At 46.0% G+C, this 26,011-nt stretch overlaps 1 protein-coding gene across 4 annotated transcripts in view; it reads left to right on the top strand.

Moving 5' to 3' along the window:
* DIAPH2 (diaphanous related formin 2) overlaps window positions 1-26,011 on the top strand; it is a 1,573,862-nt gene that overhangs the window by 900,414 nt on the left and 647,437 nt on the right. The gene's annotated exons all lie outside the window — the stretch shown is intronic.

Below are 26,011 nucleotides of genomic sequence, written 5' to 3' on the forward strand. Positions count from 1 at the left end.
GAGCCCCGTCGCAGGCCCTTAGGTCTGGTATGGAACTTTAAGGGGAACCCCCTACGCCGAAAAACCGGCGTGGGGGTCCCCCCAAAATCCATACCAGACCCCGATCCGAGCATGCAGCCCGGCCGGTCAGGAAAGGGGGTGGGGACGAGCGAGCGCCCCCCCCTCCTGAACCGTACCAGGCCGCATGCCCCCAACATGGGGGGGTGCTTTGGGGGAGGGGGCGCCTTGCGGTGCCCCCCCACCACAAAGCACCTTGTCCCCATGTTGATGAGGACAAGGGCCTCTTCCCGACAACCCTGGCCGTTGGTTGTCGGAATCTGCGGGCGGGGGGCTTATCGGAATCCGGGAGCCCCCTATAATAAGAGGGCCCCCAGATCCCGGCCCCCCCACCCTATGTGAATGAGTATGGGGTACATGGTACCCCTACCCATTCACCTAGGTAAAAAGTGTCAATAATAAAACACAACACAGGTTTTTAAAATAATTTATTAAACAGCTCCGGGGGGGGTCTTCTTCCGTCTTCGGGGGTCCCTCTGGTTCATCGTCTCCCGGTGTCCGGTTGGTTCTTCTCCGCTCTCCGGCCTCTCCTCCCGGTGTCCCAGGTCTTCGGCCGGCCCCTCCGCTGTCTTCAGGTAGCTCTATTGCCAGCGGAGGTGAAAAGTCCGACCGTGTGTACGCGGCATTAGAGGCAAAATTTGTTATAAGCCGTTATAAGCTAGGGTGTTGCCGTATAGAACTGTGTTGTATTGAGGAAGAAAAGGAAAAGAGTACCTGGTGGGTGGGAATTTCGACATCCAAGGAAGGGTAGAGGAGTTAGAAAAAGGAGCAGGTAGGAAAAGAACAGAAACAACATATATATATAGGAAACTCCTGGCAAGGCAGGCACAGTGGACAGCTGAGGCTGCTGTAGTATAGTGGGGGGTAAGCAAACTAGCAGTGCTGTGCACTGAACTGTAAAAAATAGAGAACAAACTGGGTGGTTGAGCTCCCAGCCTCACTCTAATGCGAGAGGTATGGTGTCAGGGAGAGGCCTATGTAAGGACAGAAGGGCCATGTTAGGACCATTCAACTTGCAGGTGTTCAGGAGAGGACGGAGCTGAAGGCTGCTCATCTGGAGGGAGAAGTTGCCGCTGCTTGAAGAGTTGAATGCCTTTTTCCACACTATATATTGGGTATGTTTTGCCATTCCAAGTGACGAGCAGTTTAGTGGGGAAACCCCACCGATAGACGATGCTATTTTTGCGTAGGATTTTTGTAAGTGGAGTTAGTTTCTTCCTGTTCATCGCTGTCTGCTGCAATATATCTGTGTATAGGGATATACCAATGAATTCTTCTGGAGCTGCCGGGCTTTGTTTGGCCGCCGCCATAATACGTTCTTTCACATGGTAATAGTGAATGCGTGCCAAGGTATCCCTGGGCGCAGTGTCAGGTAGAAATTTGGGTTTGGGTATGCGGTGGGCTCTATGGACACACAGTTCAATGTCACTCAGGGATGGTATGAGGGCCTTCATGAGGTGTTGAACAAAATTGGTAAGCTCATTTGGGGGTATGGATTCAGGTATTCCCCTAAATTTAATGTTGTTCCGTCTCGAGCGGTCTTCAAAAACCGTCATTTTGTTTTGAAGGCGCTGAAGTTCAGATTCCTGTTCAGCGCATGCATCAACAAGATCATTATGTGTAGATTAGAGATACGCCATCTTGGATTCTAAGTGCTGGATTTTATCAGTATGTGTTTGAACCATACCATTCAAGGGAGTAAACATATCTGAAAAGTCACTGTATAAGGTTCTCCTGAGTGAGAGGAGTATATTCTTCATAGTGTTTTCCGAGATAGTTTGCTCTGTGGCTGGGAACAGCTCTATAAAGAGCTCTGGCTTTTTAGCCTGCATAGAGGCCTGTGAGAGAACTTGCTGAATGTGTTATTAATTTTGTATTAATACATTTTATATCAATGAATTTTCTATATATTTTTGTATACATCTGAATTTATTTCTCTATACTGTACCAAGATAGTCCAATTGCCCCTGTCCCACTGAGAGGCTTGGCTGGGGACCAAAAATCCAACCTATTTATCTCTAAGCTGCAGTGTGGACAGACTGTCTGGTATGGACACTCTGGCCTCAGTGTGACTGGCCCCACTAAGTACTGCCTGAGGTGGGTCAGAGACTGTGGCAATGTTATAATAGCTGTTGGAGACTGGGAACGGGAATGCCACCAATAATGCACTTTGCCTCATTGGTGGCATGCCCCTGTCCCCAGTCTCCTATTCTTGGTCTCTGATCATCTCCTTCAGTATGTCTGCAGTCATTGACTATCTCTTGTTGCATGCCCATAGTCTCTGACAGTTTTCTGTAGCATTACATTTACTGAGTAATATGTGTGCCCTTTTGGCACTATCATGGGTAGCATCTGAGGCCCCTATATCAAGAAAGTTGACCATTGCTGCCCTAGAGCGTTTGTGGATTGTCCCAGGTGGGCACTGGCAAACAAACAAATGATTCAGACTTGCAGAGGTAAAATATGGCTACTGATGGAACACAGACAGTTCCCATCTCATCCATACTGTGACCAAGGCTTATTTTTCTCAATTTGTACATCAGTGGGTCATAATCATGCCTCAAAATGTTGCAGGTTTGAAGTGAATTGATTGGAGCCATCATCCTGTCTGTCAAGCCGCAAAAATGGCCACCTTCCACCAGCTGCATGTGACGGGTGTGCTTAAATCGCAGTTGTCAGCTTGATAGAGAAGTTAAAGACCTGGAATAGCTCAATCCGGGGTTATTGTTAGTAAGCCGCTCTACACCAGACAGCATAATCACCGTGCAAGCCAGTTGCTCCGCAAATCAATAGTTACCTCGGAATCGCTACCTTTACATTTCACTAAATGTCAGATTCCCAGTGTCTGAGGTCATAAATATTCATTACACCCTCTGAAATGGGCTTTGTGAGAAGATGAGATGCTGTTTCTACTGAAATAGATTAAAACATAATGTGCCATTGCTTATCATGTGTAAAAATAATGAAATCTAAATTGAAGCCGGTTCGATTAAGCTCGGCCAAGATAACTGGCAGGCTCTGTCTACAGTGCTGCTGAAGAATGGCTTCGGTAATCCAAAGAGGCCACGTAGGCTGAGAGGTGACAAGGGTGACGCCAACTAGCCCTCCCATGGTTCTGGAAGTGGGCGATGTTTATTGGCTACTACTGCTGCAGGGTTAAACGACATATATGAATTTTGAAGTGGACCTGTCATGAGATGCAGCATGATCATCCAGGCTCTATCTACTTCTGGACTGAGATGTGGCCGCGGGAATTGACACAATCATTTAAATTTGCTGTAGCTTTTCACCTTGTGACTGGCTACAAAGTTACAATTAAAAGTGAGCTTGGGTTTGGTCTGAACCCAATTTCTTCTGAACCTGGAAGTTAGCTGTCATTGCTGGGCCATTGAGCTACGGACAGGTGACTTGCACCATAGAGCAGGATTGCTATATTAGGTCAATGTCCATGGTAAGTAAGGATGTGATGAGCATCCCTGCCCCTTTGTATACCTGCAGCTACAGGGTGGGAAACCTCCTGCCCTCAGCTCATTGGCCAAGCAATGATGGCTAACTTCCAGGTTCAGACTGAACCCAAGCTCATCCCTAGTTACAATGTTGCAGACTGATCACTGAGGGGAAGAGACCAAGGAAATGTTTATTCCTGCTTGCAGCAGACTCAAGGAGTCATTTCAGCCAAGTTAAAGTTATGTAATATAAACTGAAATTGAAGTACCATACAACAGCTAAGAAGTCCAGATACAACTTTGTTCCAGTAAAAGTCAGGGGGGTAACCCAAAAAGTAGCCAATACGTTTCAGGGGTCCAAGATACATTTTAATTCCAATAAAAGTATCAGGAATCAGTGGCAGGGATGGCTATATCTGTGTGGCTACAGAATAAGAAACAGAATAAGTGAACCAAAAAAACCATTGACAGAATACCTAAGTAATCAACATAACAAACAGAAAGTCTAACTACAATTAACTATACAATATATAAAAACATGGGGACACAGAAAAGCAGGGAAAAACTGGAGCTGCAGGGAGCAGATGGGAAAGGGGAACAAACACTAGGATCGGGGACAAGGGGGAGCAGGTACAAGGCAGCATGGTACAGGGCAGGAGCAAGATCAGGGTCAATGGCAAACAGAAAACGGTAGCAGCAAAACACTGGAGCGAGAGGCACTACTAGAGGAGGATTTAAATACCCTCCCAGCAGCCAGCATCGAGTGGAAAATGATTACTGGGACCTGCTGGATGCTGGGGGACAGCCAGTGGTGGGCACCAAAACTACAGCCTTCTGCTCTGGGAAACACTGTGTCACCAGCAGATGATCCAGGTCCTGGCAAAAAGTCAGGGAGACAATCCAAAGATGCATTGGCTACTTTTTGGATTGTCCCCCTTATTTTATTGGATTACAGTCGTATCTGGACCTCTTAGTGGTGTGGTGTGGCGCTTCAGTTTCAATGTTTGTTACATTACACTACAAGCCAAGGAGACCATTGAGATCCTCTGGGGTATAGAAGCTGCCTGCCCAGGAACTAGATCATCTACATCAACATTAATATTTTAAGATAGTAATATCACTGACCTAACCCTACTGGTCCAGCACTATATTTACACTTTCCTCAAGCTAAAGTCGAGGATTCAAATTTAGGGATGGATTTTAAATAGTAACTTTGTCCATTGCTTTTCCACCTTGTTAATGAGTAAAAATCACCAATAAAATACTACTTTTTAATTGCTGTGGGACCTGGTCTTGGTCTTGGCTCTTCACTTAGTGAGCAGCAGGCAGAGATTTTTCTGAGAACTGACATCAATAGAGGAAGTGATGTCATCACCTTTAGACTCCACTTCCTCTTATTTACAACTCTCTGTACCTGACATCAAAAGTGAGGAAGGGAGAAAGGAGGGGAGGAGCTGTAGGTGCCTATGGTGACTGAGTGTTGTCAAAGCATGCACACTAGAGGTAGAGCTTGTGTGCCAGAAACATTTTCATACATAATGAAGCAGTGAGGCTTCCAGGAACCATCAATGCTAGGAGAGACAATCCATTTCAGTAGAGGCAGCAAAGTGTTGTTGGACAGGCACTGAATCAGGGGAACCAGGGTTGATTAATCAAGGCTGCTCAGTGTCTCACAGGCTGCTGCTCTGTTACTTGCCACTGTCTTCTAGAGGATTCTATAATCATAGTGGGAGGAAGAACAGGGCACACAGCCTCAATATTTATGGAACTCCAACCAATCAATGGGGAGATGTGCCCAAAAGGTGGCGAAAGAGCTCATAAATTGTCTGAGCCTAAGCAGCAGATGTCCACCAAGGTCCCAGCTAGGCTTAGCTGTGGAGGGACTATTCGCAAGCTTGAGTCCAGGGATCAATTTGGGTCTGGAGAAACTCACTGGAGAGAGCCAGAAGGAAGTTGGTGGGCAATGGTCTAGCTGTCCGATGGTGGTGTGAGTCTACATCTCCTTCACTACGAAGAGCCTGGTGGATGTCAGCAGGTGGCAACCAATGATCCTGTGGCTAAGTGAGAAAGCAACTCCATTGCTGAGGAGTTAGTGACTGTGTGTAGCTTTTAAAATCTGAAAGGAGTACTAGTCACCATGGGCATAGAGTTCCTGTGCAGACAGAAAGCTGAGGTGTCCTTAAGTTATCCAGTATTACAATTTTTGGGGTATCCAATGCTTTCTCTCCCAAACCCAGTTCATTGTTCCCAATAAAAACCCTAAAAGGAACCCCTAGACTGTTTTTTGGAACCAGTTGAAGAGTGGAGAAAATGTTGTGTTCTTGGCTGTGTGTGCTCCAAGTTGGGAAATATATATTCACCTGTGAATATTATAATATAATATTCATCTGTGGCTCCTATGTGCATACATATCCTGGTGTGAGGCGCTTGCCATTTCCCCTCGTTCTTTCTCGGTGGCTCAAGATTTTGACCTTCCTTTATGGGGGGGTTGAGCAGAACTTGGCCTTGAGTACCATCAAGGGCCAGGTGTCAGCCTTGGCGGTTTTCTTCGGCGTCCCCTGGTCTCGCACTCCCTGGTGCGTACTTTTAATCAAGGGGTTCAACATCTGCCTCCACCGGTGCAGTCACTTCTACCGCCATGGGATCTACTCTTGGTGCATTCGGTTCTACAGGAGCCTCCTGTTGGAAATATTTGGGAGGTTCCTCTGCTTGCTTTGTCCCGGAAGGTGGCTATTTTGGTTGCTATCACCTCTGCTCGCAGAGTGTTAGAACTGTAGGCGTTACCATGTCATACTTCTTACCTGGTGATCCACAAAGATGAAGTGGTTCTTTGCCCTTGTCCGTGGTTCCCTACTCTGATTCATTTTGACTAAGGATGTTGTATTTGTCCCAAGTCAAACTGTCCTAAGGGATTTACCTTACATGCCCTGGATGTGTTCGGGCAATTCAGGTGTATTTGGCAGTCACAGGGTCATTTCAGAGATCAGACTCACTGTTTGTGATCACGGACGGGTCAAAAAGGGGGCTGTCTGCTTCTTCTGCGACCTTTCTAGATGGATCAGACAGACGATGACTCTGGTGTATTCTATCATGGGTTGGGTTCCTCCTTTCCCTGTTTCGGTGGATTCTACTTGGCTGCTTGTTGCTTCTTGGGCCTTCCATCACTAGGTGTCAGCTGCGCTTGTTTGCAAGGCAGCCACTTGGTCTTCCCTGTACACTTTCACAAAATTCTACAGTGTGGATGTGCTGGCATCTGAGGATGTTTCTTTTGGCTGCAAGGTGTTGCAGGCTGCTGTTTAGAGGGTCTATTCCCTCTTGAAGGGGTATTGTTCAGCTTGGGCTCCAGTTTGTTTCTGTGTTGAGCTCCTGTTACCTGCTTGGCTCTTGTGTTAGCCTTGGGATTTTTTGGTTGTACCACGCCTTATGTTTGACACTGCTTTGGGACGTCCCTATGGTTCTGAATAATGGAGCGCTGTGTCTGTCAATGAACTCAGAGAAAATGGGATTTTTGACTTACCGTAAAATCCATTTCTCTGAGTTCATTGACAGACACAGCACCCACACCCACAGCTTCTAAAACTACTTCTTACTAAACTGAAAGCCTATAGCAGAGAGGGGTGTGTATATCACCTAGGACTGCCCATAGGAATAGCCAAGTCTTTTTTCTGTCTAGTGTCCTACTCCTGTAGGGGGCTATATAACCCTATGGTTCTGAATAATGGAGCGCTGTGTCTGTCAATGAACTCAAAGAAATAGATTTTACGGTAAGTCAAAAATCCAATTTTTTTACCTGTTCTTCAGAAGAATATTCTGTCTCTAAAGAGAATTCTAATGTTTATAATCTGCAGACACAACCTGTTCTCACAGAAACTGTGAAAGGCGGCGCAGCCGCCTGTTACTGTTCCGTCTCGATGTAACAAAAAACATGTTCAAATTAATTGATTTCACTACTAAATTTCCTGTGTCAGTGTTTTCCTCTTGTCGTCGTGTTAACAGAGAAACTGTAGACTATTTTTCATTGACTGTTCTTGGTTCCTGATTTTTTTTCTTTATATTTAGGGATTACTTTTAACCTTTTTGTCACCAGAGGGCTTTGATGCCTGGATAGTCAATCCAATTGTAGCAGCTCCAGCTGACTTGACTATGACTAAAACTTGCAGCTTTTTTTTTTCTTTTTTTAAGCTTAGTGGAATATTACATTTACATGTCTTGTGAATTTAGTGTTTTTTTGGCTCCTCTGTAATCAGTGGAGCAGTGCATGATTATTTTGAGCTGTTCTGGGTTTCACTGGCTGCAGGCTCAACTGTTCCCCCTGCCTTCTAGTGGATTCTAGAATATAGTGGGCTGGAAGGGGCAAACCTCACTGCCTAAATATTTATGTGGTCTCGGCCAATCCCTGGAAATGAAGGGGGAGTGGGGGGGATGCCCAGCCAGCCAGCCAGCCCAGCCCAGCAGGTGGCTGGGGCATGCATAAATAGCCTGAGTGATAAAAATTCGAAGACTAAACCGCGCTCCTCAAAACCACTCTAAATGAAACAAAATGTATATATAAAGGGATAAACTGAAAATACCATATTTTTCGCTACATAAGACGCACCTGACCATAAGATGTGCCAAGGTTTTAGAGGAGGAAAACAAGAAAAAAAAATATTCTGAACCAAATTGTGTATTAAAATATTTACCAGTGCCCATAAAATGCAGCCTGACCAGTGCCAATTAAATGTAGCCTTACCAGTGCCAATTAAATGTAGCCTTACCAGTGCCAATTAAATGTAGCCTTACCAGTGCCAATTAAATGTAGCCTTACCAATGCCAATTAAATGCAGCCTGACCAGTGCCAATTAAATGTAGCCTGACCAGTGCCAATTAAATGCAGCCTTACCAGTGCCAATTAAATGCAGCCATACCAGTGCTAATTAACTTCAGCCTGACCTGTGTCAATAAAATGCAGCCTTACCAGTACACATGAAACGCAGCCTGACCTGTGCCCATAAAATGCAGCCTGAGATGTGCCCATGAAATGCCGCCTGATCAGTGCCATGAAATGCAGCCTGATCAGTGCCATGAAATGCAGCCTTACCTGTGCCACCTCCACCTCGCACAGACTGACATTCCTGTATGCATCTATTCCGCCTGTCACTCAGATAGAAGACAGAGCACCCCGAGCGGCCACCGTGGCCATACTCCAGAGCAGCCCGAGCAGCCACCATGGCCATATTCCATTCAGCCGCTCGGGCTGCTCTGTTTTCGGTCTGTGGCTGAGTGACAGGCCCAGTGGGAGATCGGCCATCGCTCGAGGGAGACGGCCACGCCGCCGCCGGCCCAGTATTGTAACATGGCGATGGCGGTGACAAGGGGGGGGGGAGGGCCTGGTCAGTATTCGCTCCATAAGACGCAGAGACATTTTCCCCCATTTTTTGGGGAAGAAAAAAGTGCGTCTTATGGAGCGAAAAAGACGGTAATAAAATACACTATCAATAATTCATAATAAAATTTGTGACAACCAGTAAAGTACTGTTTGATAATCCAAAAAAGTGCAATTTACATATAAGAGTTCATATGAGAACATCTTAATCCTCAATAAAGTTCTTGCTGTGATATACCATAAAGTGCTTGCTGTGATGCAATGATGATGCAAGATTGTGACTTGGTGGTAAGAAGACTCCACAAATCCACGCTCCCAAGTTCAAACCCTCTGCACTTACCACAACTGGAATTTAAATTTACTCCTTCATCGATATCCTGGGCTATTTTGGGCAATGATGGATCAGCACCTCATAACAAGATATTCCTCTGTCTTTAAACGGTCCTGAAGCGGCCTCATTGGCAAGGGGGAGACATGAAATATATTTTCATAGTGTAGTAATTCAGGCTTTTATTCAAAATATGTGAAAATTGCACTTACACAGTAACAATAAAAACAATCATCATGGCGATTTGTCTGGAACTACAAGAGACACAGAATACCCCGATCAGTACTAGTCGCATTGCGAACAGATGGGGGGCTGGCATTCCCTGACTTGGTGAAATATTACCAAGCATCTCAACTGCGGGCTATTACCTCCTGGTTTCCTCAACGGGCATATAATAAATGGGTGGAAATTGAAAAGATATGGCTAGCTCCCATACATCCAAACAGTCTGCTATGGAGTGCGAGCGCGAAGGTGGACCCGGAGAGACTCCTGGGGTCAATGACCCTACTTAGGTCGCTCTGGAGAAGACTGTCTCATGCCCATGGGCTCAGCTCAGAGCAGTCACTTCTCACATCCTTTATCTATAACCCTGACCTGCCTGCCGGTCTAACACGCCAGATGTCTCTCCCCTGGGCAACACAGAATCTTTTTCATATGGGCTACTTGGTGGATCCCAGGACACGTAGAATGCTATCGTTTGCCCAATTACAGACAAAACATGACTTGCCTCGCCAGGTGTTTTATGGATATCTGCAGATACGTCACTATGCCCAGTCTATTGCCCCGAACCTCCAATCCTCAGCGCCATCCCCCTTCGAGAGCATAGTCTTGGAAGGTACAGCACGCCGAGGCTTGATATCTGATATCTATCGGTTGCTTAACTCTCATTTCCATTACCACCCACGGTAAACATGCGTACATGCTCCACTGGGAAAAAGTCCTGGGGGAAGTGCTCCCAGAGGGGAAGTGGCGGGCGATCTGGTCTCAGGCGGCAAAGAGCTCCTACTGTACCCTCTATAAGGAGAAATTCTCTATTTTTGGTACATGACACCGGACGTCCTTCATGTCATATATCCCTCATGCTCAGATCGGTGCTAGCGCTGTGGAAGAGAAAAAGGCACTCTCTACCATCTATACTGGAGCTGCCCCAAGATTGTCCCTTTTTGGACGGAGACGCAACTATTGCTGTCCCGCTTACTGGGTGTACCAGTCCCCATGACCCCAAAACTATTTCTGCTAGGGGTGTCTCCCTTACGGATTCCTAAGCCTACTAAAAAACTGCTAAGACACATTTTGACGGCTGCTCGATGCCTGGTTGCCCTTCACTGAAAAAGACGTCCCCCCCCCCTCCCAGGAGGACCTTTATACCAGAATAAAAGATGTAGAACTAATGGAAAAGATGACAGCTAGACTACAAGACAGGCTAGAAGCACACAATAAGGTCTGGGAGGAATGGCATAGCCATGAGGATCCGCCTTGAGCTGAGGGTTGAATCCCCTCCCCTATCCTTCATACCTTCCTTTCCTACCCTCTATCTAGTCCTATTCCTCTCTACAATCTCTACACCGTCTTTCTTATCCTCTTTCACTCTTTTCTCTCTGCATTTTACTAGCTATATAATAGCATGTAGCAGATGCTGTTTGAGAATTCACAATTTAAGCGGTAGATCAGATATGATGGCATGTCACTTACAATGCTATGCTTGGATACAATGTGTGCATAAGCTGAACTGTGACTGTTATGTTTATTTTTGTACATTGCAATGCACAAGCTATGTCTATCTTCTGCCTTATAAACTAAACAAAATAAAAATGTTATTTGAAAAAAAAAAAAAAGATGATCATCAATAAAGAAACAAGGAACGCCGTTTTGTGCTCCATCTGCGTTACACAGACTGGAAGTGACGTAAGCCAGAAAGTCCCACCCTACGCATTTCATCAGCAAACGTCTGACGTCATCAATAGTCTAAGGCAGTTATCTCAAAACTTCGGCCCTCCAGCTGTTGCGGAACTACATGTCCCATGAGGCAGTGTAGAACTCTGACATTCACTAACGTGACTTGACATGATGGGTTTTGTAGTTCCTGAACAAATAGAGGGCCATAGTTTGGAGACCCCTGGTCTAAGACCTGGAGCAGCCCTGTTCTTGTCCAGGAGGAGAAGTTCCTAGCCTGTAGGGATGCTGCCCTTGTGGGCAGAACAGCTGCTTTCACAAGTGTTTATAGATATCTCAGCCTAGTCAGAGCTCGGGGGGACTGTTCTAGTGATCATCGAGGTCCCGGCTGTATCAGTGCTAGGGAGCCTGTTCTACTGGATCTTGCTGGAACTGATTGAGGGATTTTTAATGAGGATCTGGTCTGGAGAGTTTACAGACATGTCTGGCTGATATTGGAAGGAGGCATCCAACTATCCAGGGACTTTTGTGAGTACAGACCTACATGTAGGATCCTGGTGACTGTGTGCTGTTTCTATCCCTTGTGCATCGGTGCAAAAAGAAAAAAGACAGAATTTTTTAAAAAAAGAAACACTATTCTGCTATAAAACAAATCCAATAAAACATTTTAAAAAATCTATTTTTTTTCCATAGATTTAGGCCAATATGTATTCTGCTACTTATTTTTGGTTAAAAAAAAGTCACAATAAGCGTATACTGATTGCTTTACATGAACGTTAGAGCGCCTACAAACTACGGGATATATACTGGAATTCTAATTTATTTAATTTATAATACCAGTAATGGCGGCGATCAGCAACTTATAGCAGGACTACGATAGTATGGCGGACAGTCTGACACTAAGGGGCACTGAGTGGGAACCAAGGACACTAATAGAGTGATCAGTGCTAAAAATATGCACTGTCACTGTACTAATGACACTGTCTGGGAAGGGGCTAAACATCTGGGGCGATCAAAGGGTTAACTGTTTGCCTAACCTGAGTTTTTGTGTACTGTGTGTGCTGCTTTTACTAAAGGATGTGCTTTGCAGAAAAACCAAAACCGCCACATCCCCGTTAACAGGGCAGAGCTCTGTATTGTTTATACTGTCTTCTTCCTCGCCAATCAGCTGGTGCCAGTGGTCAAGCACTGGCCAGCACCCGCTAATCGGTTTGTGCAGTGTTTAATCGCAGCAAAGCCGGCGCGCGCTTCCTACCCGGGTGTGCCGGGCCAGGTACTAGGTCCATGATCCAGAACCAGAGAGCCACTGTGCCGCCATATAATGATGTTATGTGGTCAACAAGCGGGTATACAAGTTTTAACCAGGAGAAGCAACCCACAATTCAAATAACGGGGTGTTGGTTTGGTTGACTATGTATGCAACCATGTTTCGTGTTACGCCCTAAATATGGGTGTAAAATGAAATAACATCCAAAACCTGGCCGGTGTGGTAGCCTTTAACAGACATTGCCAGAACTGGAATCTGAACCCACAAACTTTTCTGTACCTGGGTGTAGCTCTTCTCGCTGTGCCACCAGGGATGCTGGACAGCTCCCTGCCTGACTTCTTAGACAGCCTTTCCTTGAGCCTTGTTTCTCTTAAACCTTGAACTCTTTGCTCCTCCCATGAACTTCCTATTTAAGCCATGCATCTGCACTTCCTGTTTGCCAGATTTTTGTGCTTTTGAGTTTTCTCCAGCCAATATCTTGCTCCTTTGCATACCTGCAGCTGTCGTTATCTCCACTCATTACAGACCTTGGCTTGTTCCTGGACTATTCGTCTGCTCGATCCCAACGTGCAACCATTCATTCTGACCCTTGGCTTGTTCCTTGACTACGCTTCTGATTGATCCCAACCTGCAACCATTCATTATCAACCTTTAGTTTGTTCCTCGACTACGCTTCTGCCATTCATTGCTGACCTTTGGCTTGTTCCTTGACTACGTTTCTGCTTGATCCCAACCTGCAACCATTCATTATCAACCTTTAGCTTGTTCCTCGACTACGCTTCTGCCATTCATTGCTGACCTTTGGCTTGTTCCTTGACTACGTTTCTGCTTGATCCCAACCTGCAACCATTCATGATCAACCTTTAGCTTGTTCCTTGATTACGCTTCTGCTCAATCTCAACCTACAACCCACTTTGTCTTGTTTACTGACAATGTTTCTATTGGTCCCTACCTGCTATATGTGCTACTTAGGACCTCAGCTTGCTTATCTCCTGGTAGGCTGATCCTGAGGACAGTGACCTGGTACTAACATGCAGCAAAACCCATCTCCACCATCAGGAGCTCTGGTGAATACCGGTTAGTGCTTAAAACTCGCCCCCCCCCGGTGAGCCTGCGTCATCTGCCAGGGTTTATATACCTATCCTGCTGATTGGTGGAAGCCTCTCTACTGCTATAGCTACTGATCTCAGAGTCTGACCCCTGACTGTGACAGACATCCAGCTTCTGAGTGTCCATACCACCATCAAATACCCAAGCTCGGTACCTGGCTATCTTAGTATAACCCCAGCTGCTCGTATCTCTTGAACATCCGATCGATTTACCACAAAGCTCTCGCTCAAGGTAGCTTTGGCTTTTGCGTCTTTCCATCACGTGGTCAGTTTGAGTTGTCAAGATCTGTTATGCATTTTACATTATAGTGGAAGCATGGGCCCCCCCATGGACATACCGTGTACATTGTATTTACCTCTATATAGCACATGGAACATAAAGACTAAAAAAACGTTTGATGTGTTTTAAAGAGAATGATGAATATAAACCCATCTAAACATGGATTCATCTCTTGCATTGCCCCTGATCTAAGAGATGGCAATCTCTACTGACACTATAAAGGATCTCTTAATATCGAATGGCAAGCTTTCAGGGCCTGACAACAATGGTTACTATTCATGTTTTTATTGTGGTCACAGTGGTACCGGTTACGGCAATCTGAAGAGCCATGAAATGGAATACCAGAGCAGTCCGTACTTCTGTTTTAACTTTTAGCACTTTCTTCTTTCAAATAGAATGAGAGCTTGGTCCAAACTGGCCTGCAGCTTTGTCTTAAAGAATCAAGCATCAAAATTGTATTGTAAAAATGTAAACTGCGTGTAAATTCATTCTGTCTGAATGGGGCAAAATCAAATGTTCTCAGACTATATTCTCCGTACAGTGGAACCTTGGTTAACAAGTAACGCGGTTAACGAGCGTCTTGAAAGACAAGCAACTTTTTTACTTTTAAAGTCCTGACTTGGCTTGCGAGTGTTGACTCGCAAAACTAGCAGAATTCAAGCTAATGGGGTGTGCAGTACCGCATTTGGCCAGAGGTGCGGGGGCGCCGGTGACACTCAGAATGGTTCGCAGCCGTTCGGAGATACTCGGAATCACTTGGAAATACTCAGTTCCTGAGTGTTTCCGAGCCTTTCCGAGGGTTTTCGAGTTCAGCCATGCTGTCCCTGAGTATTTCCGAGGCTCTCCGGCGCCCCCCCCAACCTCTGGCCACATGCGGTATTGCATGCAATAGAAGTCAATGCGGAACAAATTATCTTCGTTTCCATTGACTTCTTAGGGGAGACTCGCTTTGATATGCGAGTGCTTTGGATTACAAGCACTCTCCTGGAATGGATTATGCTTGTAATCCAAGGTTCCACTGTAATTAGAATGTTATTCATTGAAAAGAGAATCAGTATATAGCATTTAAATACCACATTTTGGCCACTAGATGGTGCTCAGCATAATAAAAAATAAGAATGCTCCTCAGCTCCATCTAATGGCCAAAATGTGATACTTTTCCCAGGTACACTTTTTTTTTTTTTTATCAACCACCTGCTGGGGGGGCGGCTCTCCCAGACACCACAACGCATCCCCTGGGGCACGCAGCAACACACTCTGCAACCGCTGTGCCCGGTGGACACAACAGATTGCGGTGCCTGGTATTGGGCCCCTGTGAGTGGCTCAGATGCTAAGTGATCGCTATGCGATCATATGACACATAGTAGACAAGAGTCATGGATGAAATCCATTCAAGACATCATTGTTTACTACAGTGGAACCTCAGATTACTAGCATAATCCGTTCCAGGAGAATGCTCGTAATCCAAAGTACTCGCATATCAAAGCGAGTTTTCCCACTGAAGTCAATGGAAATGAAAATAATTCGGTCCGCATTGACTTCAATGGGATGCAATACCGCACGTGGCCAGAGGCGGGGGGGCGCTGGAGAGCCTCGGAAATGGCCGAAAAGCCCCGAGGACACTTCGGCTGACCTCGGCAAACCTCGGAAAGACTTCCTACCCGAGATTTGCTGAGTTTAGCCGAACTGTCCTCTGGGCTTTCCGTGCATTTTCCGATCGCTTTCGGCTCTGCTCGGCTCCGGTGCCCCCCCCACCTCAGGCCAAAAGCGGTACTGCACACCGCTTTGGCCTGAATCCTGCTTGTTTTGCGAGTCAACACTCGCACATCGAGTTACGATTTTTAAAAATACAGTGCTCGTATTGCGAAGCGCTCGTTAACCACGTTACTCGCAATCCGAGGTTCCACTGTACTGTGCGTAATCTGTGATTGGTCACCAGCGATCACATGGTACCTGGGCCAGTCACCGCACCTTTGTACCATGTGATAGCTGTGAGCCAATCACAGCATCACAATAGTAAACAATGAGTCATGAGTGAATGCCATTCAAGTCAGTTCAAACAATTGCTGTTACTCTGGGCATCACCGTAACGAGCAATCACAGTGAAAAAGAAACAAAAAAAATGAGTAGTACAGTGTCGCTAAACAAAAAAAAAAAAAATTGTCAAAAAAAGAAAAAAAAAATGATAAAAAAAGAAAAAAGTTTTAAAAAATGTAATTACATTTTTAAAATTTATTTTACATACTGTAACCAGTCAATACTCCCGATTTACTGCCACACCAGTCATATGATGCTGTACTGCACTGGTGACAGTATGTAAAAAAATAAATAAATACATTTGTTTAAATTTCTTCGTTTTCCAGAAAATTGTGACAAAAAATTACAACACAATCGCCATGCCTCTTACTAAATACCTTGGACTGTCAATTTTCCAAAAAGGGGTCATTTAGGGGATATTCGTACTGTCATTTTAGGGCCTCAAGGAATGAGATAGGCCGTCAGTTCATCAGGAGTAACTCATTTTCAAATATACACTGTATTACCAAAGGTATTGGGACGCCTGCCTTTACACGCACATGAAACTTAAAGTGATTGTAAATTCTCATTACAAAAAAAAAAAAAATATAACATTTATGTTATACTGACCTTGTATGTGCAGTTGGTTTTGCACAGAGCAGCCCAGATCCTCCTCTTCTCGGGTCCCTCTTTGCTGCTCCTGGCCCCTCCCCTCTATTGAGTGCCCCCACAGCCGGCAGCTCTCTATGGGGGCACCCGAGCCAAGTTACAGCTCAGTGTATCCATTCAGACTCGGAGCCCCGACCCGGCCCCACCCCCTCTCTCCCCTTTTTGGCTGACTGACTTTGATTGACAGTTGCAGGAAACAATGGCTCTGATGCTTTGCCAATCAGGAGGAGTGTCCTGGACAGCTTAGACATCCATGGATATCACTGGTGACAGATGGGGCTCAGGTAAGTAATTAGGGGGGTGCTGGGGGGGCTGCTACTCACAGAAGGTTTTTTTTTTTATCTTAATGCATAGAATGCATTAAGATAAAAAAACCTTCTGACTTTACAACTCCTTTAATGGCATCCCAGTCTTAGTCCATAGGGTTCAATATTGAGTTGGCCCACCCTTTGCAGCTATAACAGCTTCAACTCTTCTGGGAAGGTTGTCCACAAGATTTAGGAGTGTGTCTATGGGAATGTTTGACCATTCTTCCAGAAGAGCATTTGTGAGGTCAGGCATCGATGTTGGACGAGAAGGCCTGGCTCGCAGTCTCCGCTCTAATTCATCACAAAGGTATTCTATCGGGTTGAGGACAGGACTCTGTGCTGGCCAGTCAAAGTTCCTCCACCCCAAACTCACTCATCCCTGTTTTTATGGACCTTGCTTTGTGCACTGGTGCGCAGTCATGTTGGAACAGGAAGGGGCCATCTCCAAACTGTTCCCGCAAAGTTGGGAGCATGAAATTGTCCACCAATCAATCAATCAATCAAGCAAACCAATCAATATACACTTATTGCTGTTTTTGTTACCAAAAATATGTAGAAGAATATATATTGGTCTAAACTGATGAAGACATTTTTTTTTGTTGTTGGATATTTATTATAGCAAAAAGTAAAAAAATATTGTTTTTTTTTTCAAAATTGTCCCTTTTTTTTTTATAGAGCAAATAGTATTATAAGTAAATAAATAAAAATTCCAATATATATATACCATATTCTGTAGACGTTATAACTTTCACATAACTAATCAATATACACTTATTGGGATTTTTCTTTTACCAAAAACATGTAACAGAATACATGTTGGCCGACATTTTTGAAGAAATTAGATTTTTTTAAAACATTTAATTGGATACGTTTTATAGCAGAAAGTTAAAAAAAAATGTCTTTTTTAATTTATATTGCAAAAAATAAAAAAACACAGAGGTGATCAAATACCACCAAAAGAAAGCTCTATTTGTGGGAAAAAAAAGGACGTACATTTTTTTTTTGATTACAGCGCTGCAGGACCGCGCAATTGTCAGTTAAAGCAAAGCAGTGCAGAACCGCAAAAAAAAAAAAATGGCCCGGTCATTAAGGAGGCAAATCCTTCCGCTCCCTAAGTGGTAAAAACGCACAAAAATGATCATCATTAAACGCCGCGTATCGATGTGGACGCAGCCTAAAATCTCAACCTGTGACCCGGTAGCACTGGAGCATTCCAACCTTATGCAGATATGCATTTTAATTCCATGAAGATTTATTGAAGGATTGAAAAAAATCCAGACAATAGACGGGCATTTTAACTTATATGGGAATGCCTTCCAGCCTACGCAGCCATGCGATTGTTTTCATGTGTACAAGCTATAATGCTGAAAGCTTCTGAGCAATTACGCAGGCAGACAAGGAGAGGGAAGAGACATTGACAGTTAAATTTTCCAGTGGCGGGAGGCAGACGTGAATAGAATGTCACAGCTAGGGATGAGCTTCGTGTTCGAGTCGAACCCATGTTCGACTCGAACATCGGCTGTTCGATCGTTCGCCGAATTGCGAACGTTATGGGCCGTTCGCGCTAAATTCGTGTGGCGCGTCACGGCCCATAATTCACTGCGGCATCGCAGTGCATTGCTGGCTGATGATTGGCCAAGCATGCACTATGACCCGCATGCTTGGCCAATCACAGCGCTGTCAGTAGAGAGAGCTGTAATTGGCCAAAGCCAGGGTGGCTTTGGCCAATTACGGCTCAGGGCATTTAGTACACACCCCACACTATATAAGGCCGCCTGCACGGCGGCCCTGTGTAGTGTGTGTTCCGGTGTGCTGAGAGATAGAGAGAGAGAGAGACAGTGTCATTTGATTTGAGTTAGATAGATTAGGCAGAACAGTCAGTCAGTTAGCTGCACTTACAGTGTATTGTGTATATATATGCATCCCAGGTGTTGCATATATATATATACACTGTATTCAGTTTAGCTAGATCCGTTCCTGTTATCTTCTATCTAGACTATTTACATTTAATGCAGTGCGTCCTGCTCACAGTGTTCAGCTAGATCCGTTCCTGTTATCTTCTAGACTATTTACATTTAGTGCAGTGCGTCCTGCTCACAGTGTTCAGCTAGATCCGTTCCTGCTATTTACATTTAGTGCAGTGCGTCCTGCTCACAGTGTTCAGCTAGATCCGTTCCTGTTAAATTCCTACTGACCGGCAGGCTTGTCTGGTTACAGTATATAAAGCTACCTGAAGAAAATTACAGGTGTTCTATTTGATCCTATTAGTACCACGGTCAGGCAGCTAGACTATTTACATTTAGTACAGTGCGTCCTGCTCACAGTGTTCAGCTAGATCCGTTCCTGTTATCTTCCTACTGACAGGCAGGCTTGTCTGGTTACAGTATATAAAGCTACCTGAAGAAAATTACAGGTGTTCTATTTGATCCTATTAGTACCACGGTCAGGCAGCTAGACTATTTACATTTAGTACAGTGCGTCCTGCTCACAGTGTACAGCTAGATCCGTTCCTGTTATCTTCCTACTGACAGGCAGGCTTGTCTGGTTACAGTATATAAAGCTACCTGAAGAAAATTACAGGTGTTCTATTTGATCCTATTAGTACCACGGTCAGGCAGCTAGACTATTTACATTTAGTACAGTGCGTCCTGCTCACAGTGTACAGCTAGATCCGTTCCTGTTATCTTCCTACTGACAGGCAGGCTTGTCTGGTTACAGTATATAAAGCTACCTGAAGAAAATTACAGGTGTTCTATTTGATCCTATTAGTACCACGGTCAGGCAGCTAGACTATTTACATTTAGTACAGTGCGTCCTGCTCACAGTGTTCAGCTAGATCCGTTCCTGTTATCTTCCTACTGACAGGCAGGCTTGTCTGGTTACAGTATATAAAGCTACTTGAAGAAAATTACAGGTGTTCTATCCCAGCTTAGTGCAGCTACAGGCCATTAGTATGTCTGGAAGGCCAAGAAGGAGAGGCAGACAGTCACAAGCCAATAAGAGAGGGCAAGCAGGCTCTGTGTCTAGTGCTGGTCGTGGAGACGGTGCATCCTCATCAGCACGTGGCCATGGGACACGCTTGGCCTTTTTTTCGGCAGCTGGCCATGTTGAGCCGCAACATGCGGAAGACTTGGTCGAGTGGATGACCAAGCCGTCCTCATCCTCCTCATCCTCTCTCACCCATGCCCAGGGTGCTTTGTCTGGCAAAGCAGCGGCCTCTTCCCTCAGCTCAATGTCATCAGTGACTCCTTCCCTAGCTCCACCATGTCCTCATGAGGATTCCCTCGAACTGTTTGACCACAGTGTTGGGTACATGCTCCAGGAGGATGCCCAGCGTTTGGAAGGCTCTGATGACGATACTGAGCTCGATGAAGGCAGTAACATGAGCGCGGACAGAGGGGGTGCCCAAGAAGGACAGCAATCTGGCAGTCATGCTCCCCCTGCTGCAGCATACTGCCAGGTTTGCTCCAGTGATGAGGAGGGAGGGGATGATGAGGTCACTGACTCAACGTGGGTGCCTGATAGGAGAGAGGAGGAGGAGGAGGAGGAGGAGGAGGAGGAGGAGGAGGAGGCGGCAGCACATCACCAACGAGGCAGGATGCCCTCCAGGGGCCAGCCTAAGGGCAACACATTGACTGCATCACACCCCAAAGCTCCACATGTGCAGGGCGCTGCAGTCTCTGCGCGTTATTCAAAAAGTTCTTTGGTGTGGGCCTTTTTTGAGACGAGTGCATCAGATCGCACCGCTGCTATTTGCAACATATGTCTCAAGCGTATCTCGCGTGGCCAAAATATCTCCCGCTTGGGTACCACATGCTTGACCAGACATATGTTGACCTGCCATGCAGTTCGTTGGCAAGCGTATCTAAAAGACCCACACCAAAGAACAAAGAGGATCTCTCCTTGCTCCTCATCAGCTGAGATTTCCAACCCCACTAGACCTTCAGTCCTCTCTGAGACCTGCAGTGAGAGGAATGAAGGTGTAGAATTAGGTGTGTCACAGCCAAGTACTTGTGGGCAATCTGCTTTTGGTACACCGACGTCAGATTGTACCAGGCAAATTTCCCTGCCCCAGCTGCTGCACCGCCGAAAGAAGTTTGCTCCCAGCCATCCACATGCCCAGCGGTTGAATGCTAGCTTGGCAAAATTGCTAGCACTTCAACTGCTGCCTTTTCAGTTGGTAGACTCTGCCCCCTTCCGTGAGTTTGTGGAATGTGCGGTTCCTCAGTGGCAGGTACCCAAACGCCACTTTTTCTCACGGAAGGCGATTCCGGCTCTCTACCGGCATGTGGAAGGCAATGTCCATGCCTCGCTGGACAGGGCGGTCAGCGGTAAGGTGCATATTACCGCTGACTCATGGTCCAGCAGGCATGGACAGGGACGTTACCTAAGTTTCACGGCGCATTGGGTGACTCTGCTGGCAGCTGGGAAGGATGCAGGACAAGGTGCAGTAGTGTTGGAGGTTGTTCTGCCACCACGCCTCCAAAATGCTGATTGTGACACACCTCTCTCCTCCACCCCCTCCTCTTCTTCTTCCTCCATGGCCTCTTCCTCGGAACCAGCGGTGCTCCGTAGGCGTTCAAGGGGCTACGCAAGTACGCAGGCCAAAAGATGCCATGCGGTGCTTGAGCTGGTGTGCTTGGGGGACAGGAGCCACACTGGGGCAGAGGTTCTGTCAGCTCTGCAGGGGCAGGTTCAGAGGTGGTTGACGCCACGCCAACTTAAGGCAGGAATGGTGGTTTGCGACAATGGCACCAACCTCCTCTCTGCCCTCCGACAGGGACAAATGACCCATGTGCCCTGTTTGGCTCACGTCCTTAACTTGGTGGTGCAGCGGTTCTTGGGCAGGTACCCGGGCTTACAGGATGTCCTGAGGCAGGCCAGGAAAGTCTGTGTGCATTTCCGCCGGTCATATAATGCCAGTGCTCGGCTGACGGACCTCCAAAAGGAGTTTAACCTGCCCAAGAACCGCCTAATCTGTGACATGCCCACCAGGTGGAACTCAACGTTGGCCATGCTGCAGCGGCTGCACACGCAGCAGAGGGCCATCAATGAGTACCTGTGCGACTATGGCACCAGGACAGGGTCAGGGGAGCTTGGTTTTTTTTCCCCACGCCAGTGGGCCATGATCAGGGATGCATGCACTGTCCTGTCACCATTCGAGGAGGCCACGAGGATGGTGAGCAGTGACAGTGCATGCATCAGTGACACTGTCCCCCTTGTCCACCTGTTGGAGCACACGCTGCGTGGAATAATGGACAGGGCACTTGAGGCAGAACAGAGGCAGGAAGAGGAGGACTTCCTTAGCTCTCAAGGCCCCCTTTATCCAGACAGTGTTCCTGCGTGCCCGCCGATCACACAGGAAGAGGACGAGGAGGAAGAGGAGGAGGAGGAAGATTGTGTCAGTATGGAGGTGGAGCCTGGCACTCAGCATCAGCAGCAGTCTTTAAGGGATCAGTCCCAAGAAACACATGGACTTGTACGTGGCTGGGAGGAGGTGGCTGCGGACCATGTCGTTCTTAGTGACCCAGAGGACTCCGGACCGAATGCCTCAGCAAACCTACGCTGCATGGCCTCCCTGATCCTGCAAAGCCTGCGTAAGGATCCTCGTATTCGTGGTATCAAGGAGAAGGACCAATACTGGCTGGCAACCCTCCTTGATCCACGTTACAAGGGTAAGGTTGCGGACCTTATCTTGCCATCGCAGAGGGAGCAGAGGATGAAACATCTTCGGGAGGCCTTGCAGAAAGGTCTGTGCAACGCGTTCCCAGAGACTGGGAGGTTACAAACTCCTGTTTCTGGACAACGTGTTGCTGAGGCTTCGGTCAGTCAAAGAAGGAGCGGTGGAGAAGGTGGCCGTCTGACCGATGCGTTCAGACAATTTTTTGGTCCGCAGCCCCAAGGTATGATCGGTTCCAGCAACCATCGCCAGCGTCTGTTTTACATGGTGCAGGAATACCTAGGGGCAAGATCAGACTTGGACACCTTTCCCACCGAAAATCCTCTGGGTTACTGGGTCTTGAGGATGGATCACTGGCCAGAGCTTGCACAGTATGCAATTGAGCTACTGGCCTGTCCTGCATCCAGCGTTCTTTCGGAACGCACATTCAGTGCTGCTGGAGGCGTGGTAACCGATCACAGGGTGCGTCTGTCCACCGACTCGGTCGATCGGCTGACCTTCATAAAAATGAATGAGTCTTGGATCACCACCAGCTACCAAGCACCTGATGCTGATGTAACCGAATAATTTTTTTTGAAATCTCAGATCCCTTCAAAGACTGCCTATGCTGATGCTGAGTGACTATCCCTGAGTAATTATCCTCTTCCTCCTCAATCATCACGCTGATAGCTTGTAAGAACATTTTTGGTTCTGGGCGCCACCACCAGTGCCTAAGGCACAATTTTTCAGCCCCTGTTTAACAGGGGCGTGTAATTACAATTTTTGATGTAATACTTTGCAGCAGGGCTCGTTCCTGCATTCCAACTAGAGTGTCTGTGAGGGGTTGCAGTGTTGTGGCACCAGCACCAGTGCCTAAGGCCCAATTTTTCTGCCCCTGTCTAACAGGGGCGTGTAATTACAATTTTTGAAGCAATAATTTGCAGCAGGGCTCGTTCCTGCGTTCCAACTAGAGTGTCTGTGAGGGGTTGCAGTGTTGTGGCACCAGCACCAGTGCCTAAGGCCTAATTTTTCAGCTCCTGTTCAACAGGGGCATGTAATTACAATTCTTGATCTAATATTTCACAGCAGGGCCCTGTGAGGGCTTACAGTGTTGTGGCCACAGCAACACCTAAGGCCCAAATTTCTGCTGAGTATATAGGGCAGGACCCTACTTTCAAACATCTAACTTACAAACGACTCCTACTTGCAAACGGAAGGAGACAACAGGAAGTGAGATGAAATCTACCCCTAGGAAGGGAAATTCTCTCCTGTAAGAGTTAATATGGGAAAACAATTTCTCCTTTCCACTGATGCTTTCCAATCCTTGTTCCACAAAAAAACCCAAATTTTCAAAAAACATTTTTCATTGGGACAAAAAAGTGAGGTGAAATCTTCTGAAGAGGAGGAAAGACAGCAAAACAAATGTCACAGGGGTGATAACCCTTCCCTATGTTTTCCAAAAAGCTTAGAAAAGATTTTTTGGCTGGAGCTAAACACGTTAAAAATGTTCAAAATTACAAACAGATTCTACTTAACAACAAACCTACAGTCCCTGTCTTGTTTGCACCGCCTGTATACTGCTGTTCAGAGTATATAGGGCCTGGTGGCCCCACACCTTTCCTTATTTTAATTTGGGTGCGGGGTTCCCCTTAATATCCATACAAGACCCAAAGGGCCTGGTAATGGACTGGGGGGTACCCATGCCGTTTGTCTCACTGATTTTCATCCATATTGCCATGACCCGACATGACATTAAACCCGCAAGCAGTTTTAAATGAGATTTTTTCCTTTAAAAATGACATTTGGTGCAGGGACTGTTCTAAACATGGGAAACACGCGTCACTTTACAGGCATACTATAGACACCCCCCAGGTACGATATTTAAAGGAATATTTCACTTTTTTTTTTTTACTTTAAGCATCATTAAAATCACTGCTCCCGAAAAAACGGCCGTTTTTAAAAGTTTTTTTTGCATTGATACATGTCCCCTGGGGTAGGACCCGGGTCCCCAAACCCTTTTTAGGACAATACCATGCAAATTAGCCTTTAAAATGAGCACTTTTGATTTCGAACGTTCGAGTCCCATAGACGTCAATGGGGTTCTAACGTTCGTGCGAACTTTCGGTCCGTTCGCGGGTTCTGGTGCGAACCGAACCGGGGGGTGTTCGGCTCATCCCTAGTCACAGCTTATTTACATTGTTGTAGCAAGTAGTTCAGTGTTGTGATACTGTAATTACATCTCCTTAAAGGGAAACTATTGTAGCATGAAAATTAAATGTAGTGGCGTTCCTCTACACCGTTTTTTTTTTTTTATTTCTTGGAAAAGTCTGGCTAATTATTTTGCAATTACGCTTCACATAATTGTGCAACGTTTACTCCTTCTACGTTCACAGTTTGCGCTTTGCTTAACTTGCCTCCATAGAAGATGTGGACTGGCTAGATATTCTTTAAAGAGCAAATTGTTCCAGAATTGTCCTATTAAAGCCCAGTTCTGAGATACTATATATATATATAATGTGTGTAATATATCTATCTATCTATCTATCTATCTATCTATCTATCTATCTATCTATCTATCTATATATATATATATATATATATATATATATATCCCAGTCTTATGCCCCGTACACACGGTCGGACATTGATCGGACATTCCGACAAAAAAATCCATGGATTTTTTCCGACGGATGTTGGCTCAAACTTGTCTTGCATACACACGGTCACACAAAGTTGTCGGAAAATCCGATCATTCTGAACGCGGTGACGTAAAACACGTACGTCTGGACTATAAACGGGGCAGTAGCCAATAGCTTTCATCTCTTTATTTATTCTGAGCATGCGTGGCACTTTGTGCGTCGGATTTGTGTACACACGATCGGAAATTCCGACAACGGATTTTGTTGTCGGAAAATTTTATAGCCTGCTCTCAAACTTTGTGTGTCGGAAAATCCGATGGAAAATGTGTGATGGAGCCCACACACGGTCGGAATTTCCGACAACAAGGTCTTATCACACATTTTCCGTCGGAAAATCGGACCGTGTGTACGGGGCATAAGTCCGTAGGGTTCAATATTGAGTTGGCCCACCCTTTGCAGCTATAACAGCTTCAACTCTTCTGGGAAGGCTGTCCACAAGGTTTAGGAGTGTGTCTATGGGAATGTTTGACCATTCTTCCAGAAGAGCATTTGTGAGGTCATGGAACTGTGGTTGGACGAGAAGGCCTGGCTCACAGTCTCCACTCTAATTCATCTCAAAGGTGTTCTATCAGGTTGAGGTCAGGCCAGTCAAGTTCCTCCACCCTAAACTCCCTCATCCGTGTCTTTATGGACCTTGATTTGTGCACTAAATAAGTAAAATGGTGGTGTTGTGCTGTGAACCTACTAAAATTACTAAAATTACTATTACCAAAATAAAGTGCTGGTGCAAAGTTAGAACACGTAAACCAGGAAGTGACGGAAACATATGAGCTTGGCGCTCCTGGAGCACTATCATCCATGTCTTTATGGACCTTGCTTTGCTGGTCTAAATCATTTGATGGAGGGGGGATTATGGTGTGGAGTTGTTTTTCAGGGGTTGGGCTTGGCCCCTTGGTTCCAGTGAAGGGGACTCTT

Source organism: Aquarana catesbeiana, linkage group LG09 (genome assembly GCF_042186555.1).
Source record: "Aquarana catesbeiana isolate 2022-GZ linkage group LG09, ASM4218655v1, whole genome shotgun sequence".
Classification (NCBI taxonomy): domain Eukaryota; kingdom Metazoa; phylum Chordata; class Amphibia; order Anura; family Ranidae; genus Aquarana; species Aquarana catesbeiana.